The sequence below is a fragment of the Cucurbita maxima genome, unplaced genomic scaffold, assembly GCF_002738345.1.
Source record: "Cucurbita maxima cultivar Rimu unplaced genomic scaffold, Cmax_1.0 Cma_Scf00001, whole genome shotgun sequence".
NCBI lineage: Eukaryota > Viridiplantae > Streptophyta > Magnoliopsida > Cucurbitales > Cucurbitaceae > Cucurbita > Cucurbita maxima.
This window is the reverse complement of record NW_019272017.1, coordinates 6,140,693-6,145,692: the sequence shown is the minus strand read 5'-3', so window position 1 is coordinate 6,145,692 and position 5,000 is coordinate 6,140,693. Positions and strand designations below refer to the sequence as shown.

Below are 5,000 nucleotides of genomic sequence, written 5' to 3'. Positions count from 1 at the left end.
TGGTCTAGTGGTAGAATAGTACCCTGCCACGGTACAGACCCGGGTTCGATTCCCGGCTGGTGCACCCTCGGTCTTGCTGTGAAGAATTTAGCTTTGCCTGTGATCAGGGTCGATCACTACCGTCCGATCTCCTGGCGAAAGCATAGCCTCATCCGAGCTTGACCTTTATTTTTAAATAATAATATGGCGAAATTTAAAATATCGCTAAACCTCAACGATCAACGATCAACAATCAAAAAAATTAAATTAATATATAAAACTCAAGCACCAGTGGTCTAGTGGTAGAATAGTACCTTGCCACGGTACAGACCTGGGTTCGATTCCTGGCTGGTGCACCCTCGATCTTGCTGTGAAGAATTTAGCTTTGTTTGTGATCAGGGTCAATCACTACCGTCCGATCTCCTGGCGAAAGCATAGCCTCATCCGAGCTTGACCTTTATTTTTAAATAATAATATGACGAAATTTAAAATATCGCTAAACCTCAACGATCAACGATCAACAATCAAAAAAATTAAATTAATATATAAAACTCAAGCACCAGTGGTCTAGTGGTAGAATAGTACCCTGCCACGGTACAGACCCGGGTTCGATTCCCGGCTGGTGCACCCTCGATCTTGCTGTGAAGAATTTAGCTTTGTTTGTGATCAGGGTCGATCACTACCGTCCGATCTCCTGGCGAAAGCATAGCCTCATCCGAGCTTGACCTTTATTTTTAAATAATAATATGACGAAATTTAAAATATCGCTAAACCTCAACGATCAACGATCAACAATCAAAAAAATTAAATTAAGATATAAAACTCAAGCACCAGTGGTCTAGTGGTAGAATAGTACCCTGCCACGGTACAGACTCGGGTTCGATTCCCGGCTGGTGCACCCGACTGGTGCACCCTCGGTCTTGTTGTGAAGAATTTAGCTTTGCCTGTGATCAGGGTTGATCACTACCGTCCGATCTCCTGGCGAAAGCATTGTGAAGAATTTAGCTTTGCCTGTGATCAGGGTTGATCACTACCGTCCGATCTCCTGGCGAAAGCATAGCCTCATCCGAGCTTGACTTTTATTTTTAAATAATAATATGGCGAAATTTAAAATATCGCTAAACCTCAACGATCAACGATCAACAATCAAAAAAAATTAAATTAATATATAAAACTCAAGCACCAGTGGTCTAGTGGTAGAATAGTACCCTGCCACGGTACAGACCCGGGTTCGATTCCCGGCTGGTGCACCCTCGATCTTGCTGTGAAGAATTTAGCGCCACGGTACAGACCCGGGTTCGATTCCCGGCTGGTGCACCCTCGATCTTGCTGTGAAGAATTTAGCTTTGTTTGTGATCAGGGTCGATCACTACCGTCCGATCTCCTGGCGAAAGCATAGCCTCATTCGAGCTTGACCTTTATTTTTAAATAATAATATGACGAAATTTAAAATATCGCTAAACCTCAACGATCAACGATCAACAATAAAAAAAATTAAATTAAGATATAAAACTCAAGCACCAGTGGTCTAGTGGTAGAATAGTACTCTGTCACGGTACAGACCCGGGTTCGATTCTCGGCTGGTGCACCCGGCTGGTGCACCCTTGGTCTTGTTGTGAAGAATTTAGCTTTGCCTGTGATCAGGGTCGATCACTACCGTCCGATCTCCTGGCGAAAGCATAGCCTCATCCAAGCTTGACCTTTATTTTTAAATAATAATATGGCGAAATTTAAAATATCGCTAAACCTCAACGATCAACGAATTTAAAATATCGCTAAACCTCAACGATCAACGATCAACAATCAAAAAAATTAAATTAATATATAAAACTCAAGCACCAGTGGTCTAGTGGTAGAATAGTACCCTGCCACGGTACAGACTCGGGTTCGATTCCCGGCTGGTGCACCCTCGGTCTTGCTGTGAAGAATTTAGCTTTGCCTGTGATCAGGGTCGATCACTACCGTCCGATCTCCTGGCGAAAGCATAGCCTCATCCGAGCTTGACCTTTATTTTTAAATAATAATATGACGAAATTTAAAATATCGCTAAACCTCAACGATCAACGATCAACAATCAAAAAAATTAAATTAATATATAAAACTCAAGCACCAGTGGTCTAGTGGTAGAATAGTACCCTGCCACGGTACAGACTCGGGTTCGATTCCCGGCTGGTGCACCCTCGATCTTGCTGTGAAGAATTTAGCTTTGTTTGTGATCAGGGTCGATCACTACCGTCCGATCTCCTGGCGAAAGCATAGCCTCATCCGAGCTTGACCTTTATTTTTAAATAATAATATGACGAAATTTAAAATATCGCTAAACCTCAACGATCAACAATCAAAAAAATTAAATTAAGATATAAAACTCAAGCACCAGTGGTCTAGTGGTAGAATAGTACCCTGCCACGGTACAGACCCGGATTCGATTCCCGGCTGGTGCACCCTCGGTCTTGCTGTGAAGAATTTAGCTTTGCCTGTGATTAGGGTCGATCACTACCGTCCGATCTCCTGGCGAAAGCATAGCCTCATCCGAGCTTGACCTTTATTTTTAAATAATAATATGGCGAAATTTAAAATATCGCTAAACCTCAACGATCAACGATCAACAATCAAAAAAATTAAATTAAGATATAAAACTCAAGCACCAGTGGTCTAGTGGTAGAATAGTACCCTGCCACGGTACAGACCCGGGTTCGATTCCCGGCTGGTGCACCCTCGGTCTTGCTGTGAAGAATTTAGCTTTGCCTGTGATCAGGGTCGATCACTACCGTCCGATCTCCTGGCGAAAGCATAGCCTCATCCGAGCTTGACCTTTATTTTTAAATAATAATATGGCGAAATTTAAAATATCGCTAAACCTCAACGATCAACGATCAACAATCTAAAAAATTAAATTAAGATATAAAACTCAAGCACCAGTGGTCTAGTGGTAGAATAGTACCCTGCCACGAAAAAATTAAATTAAGATATAAAACTCAAGCACCAGTGGTCTAGTGGTAGAATAGTACCCTGCCACGGTACAGACCCGGGTTTGATTCCCGACTGGTGCACCCTCGGTCTTGTTGTGAAGAATTTAGCTTTGCCTGTGATCAGGGTCGATCACTACCGTCCGATTTCCTGGCGAAAGCATAGCCTCATCCAAGCTTGACCTTTATTTTTAAATAATAATATGGCGAAATTTAAAATATCGCCAAACCTCAACGATCAACGATCAACAATCAAAAAAATTAAATTAAGATATAAAACTCAAGCACCAGTGAAACCTCAACGATCAACGATCAACAATCAAAAAAATTAAATTAAGATATAAAACTCAAGCACCAGTGGTCTAGTGGTAGAATAGTACCCTGCCACGGTACAGACCCGGGTTCGATTCCCGGCTGGTGCACCCTCGGTCTTGCTGTGAAGAATTTAGCTTTGCCTGTGATCAGGGTCGATCACTACCGTCCGATCTCCTGGCGAAAGCATAGCCTCATCCGAGCTTGACCTTTATTTTTAAATAATAATATGGCGAAATTTAAAATATCGCTAAACCTCAACGATCAACGATCAACAATCAAAAAAATTAAATTAATATATAAAACTCAAGCACCAGTGGTCTAGTGGTAGAATAGTACCCTGCCACGGTACAGACCCGGATTCGATTCCCGGTTGGTGCACCCTTGGTCTTGCTGTGAAGAATGTCCGTGATCAGGGTCGATCACTACCGTCCGATCTTCTGACGAAAGCATAGCTCTCATCTCCGAGCTTGACCTTTATTTTTAAGTAATAATATGGCAAAATTTAAAATATCGCTAAACCTCAACCATCAACAATCAGAACAATTAAATTAAGATATAAACCTCAGCCGCTGGAAATAGGTTTTAGTGGGTAAAATCGAACTCTCGAACTCGAATTTCAGTAGACCTTTCTGGTTTGCTTCTTTGGCTGATTTGATCTCTGCTTCCGTTTATGATTCTGCGACTGTGAACATGGTTTTGTCGAACAAAAAGTTGAAGCAGAAATTGAGAGAAAAGCTAGCCGAATCGTTAATTTCATCAGTCGCCGGAAAACACTCCAACGGTGATGCCATGGACCTAGATTGTCCAAGCGAGAGAAACGAAGAGAATCGGTTCTTTCGACAGCGTCGGATGGGAATAAGGATGAGAAGAAGGAAGATGAGGATCGGGGATTGGGAGAGATGAAGAGAGAGATGAAGAGGAAGCGAAACGAGAAAACGTGCGGTTGATGGGTTGGAAGAGGATAATGGGAAGGCCAAGAAGTTGAAGAAGAAGAAGAAGAGTAATAAGAAGGCAAAAAGTGGCGAGGAGGAGAAGGAGAAGCAGGGAGATGTAGATGGGAATGAAGTGAAAGGGCTGTTAGATAAAACCTGAGTTTTACCGTTTGACCATTCGACAAATCACGTCGAATGGATCACCAGAGTTTTAGAAGGGAGTGGCACAGATTTAGTTGGCCACTCTCCAGCCAATTTTAGAATTCTTTTTTACTTTAAATAGGAGTTTGTTCTGAACAAATAAAACCGCAGTCAGAGTTATTTTTCTCTCTCCTTTTTGTTACGCATTTTCTCAATTTCCTCTCACCGAAATTCTGTGAAAACCAACAAGTGGTATCAGAGCCAAGTTGAAGATCGGTGTATATCATTGCAGAGGAGCCAACCTATCAACAAACAAGTTGAATAGCTCAAGTGGTTAGAGCGTTGACCTAACATCACAAAGGTCTTAGGTTCGAGTAGAAGAAAATGCAAAGTGTAAAAACACACACATCGTGGGGCCCATCTCGGGCAGGCTCACTCACTCCTCCACGCCGTCGTCGTGTGCCGACATCTCCATCACCGCCGCCTCGAAGAGGGCGTCAAGTTATCGTTGAGCGGGTGATCAGGGAGACAACGACTGCCGTCGTTCAGTATCCAATATTGACAAAGTCCAATTATAACGAATGGATCTTGTTGATGCGCGTCAACCTACAAGCGCAAGGGTTATGGCATGCTGTTGAGCCAGAGGAAGGAGAAACGATTGAGTACC

General features: G+C 42.7%; 12 non-coding genes and 1 pseudogene across 12 annotated transcripts in view; all 13 read left to right on the top strand.

Moving 5' to 3' along the window:
• The window catches only part of TRNAG-GCC, a 71-nt gene extending 7 nt beyond the window's left edge, over positions 1-64 (top strand). Inside the window, exon 1 of the tRNA in view lies at positions 1-64. This exon is cut by the window's left edge and continues 7 nt beyond it. This is a non-coding gene — a tRNA (tRNA-Gly).
• A 200-nt stretch (positions 65-264) lies between these two features.
• Positions 265-335, top strand: TRNAG-GCC. Its single transcript has one exon. It is a non-coding gene; the product is annotated as a tRNA-Gly (tRNA).
• A 200-nt stretch (positions 336-535) lies between these two features.
• Positions 536-606, top strand: TRNAG-GCC. The gene has a single exon. It is a non-coding gene; the product is annotated as a tRNA-Gly (tRNA).
• A 200-nt stretch (positions 607-806) lies between these two features.
• On the top strand, positions 807-877 carry TRNAG-GCC. The gene has a single exon. It is a non-coding gene; the product is annotated as a tRNA-Gly (tRNA).
• Positions 878-1,158: 281 nt separating this feature from the next.
• Positions 1,159-1,229, top strand: TRNAG-GCC. The gene has a single exon. It is a non-coding gene; the product is annotated as a tRNA-Gly (tRNA).
• A 585-nt stretch (positions 1,230-1,814) lies between these two features.
• On the top strand, positions 1,815-1,885 carry TRNAG-GCC. The gene has a single exon. It is a non-coding gene; the product is annotated as a tRNA-Gly (tRNA).
• Positions 1,886-2,085: 200 nt separating this feature from the next.
• Positions 2,086-2,156, top strand: TRNAG-GCC. The gene has a single exon. It is a non-coding gene; the product is annotated as a tRNA-Gly (tRNA).
• Positions 2,157-2,349: 193 nt separating this feature from the next.
• On the top strand, positions 2,350-2,420 carry TRNAG-GCC. Its single transcript has one exon. It is a non-coding gene; the product is annotated as a tRNA-Gly (tRNA).
• Positions 2,421-2,620: 200 nt separating this feature from the next.
• Positions 2,621-2,691, top strand: TRNAG-GCC. Its single transcript has one exon. It is a non-coding gene; the product is annotated as a tRNA-Gly (tRNA).
• Positions 2,692-2,958: 267 nt separating this feature from the next.
• On the top strand, positions 2,959-3,029 carry TRNAG-GCC. Its single transcript has one exon. It is a non-coding gene; the product is annotated as a tRNA-Gly (tRNA).
• Positions 3,030-3,296: 267 nt separating this feature from the next.
• TRNAG-GCC lies at positions 3,297-3,367 on the top strand. The gene has a single exon. It is a non-coding gene; the product is annotated as a tRNA-Gly (tRNA).
• A 200-nt stretch (positions 3,368-3,567) lies between these two features.
• Positions 3,568-3,638, top strand: TRNAG-GCC. Its single transcript has one exon. It is a non-coding gene; the product is annotated as a tRNA-Gly (tRNA).
• Positions 3,639-3,813: 175 nt separating this feature from the next.
• Positions 3,814-5,000, top strand: part of LOC111490905 — a 5,844-nt pseudogene continuing 4,657 nt past the window's right edge.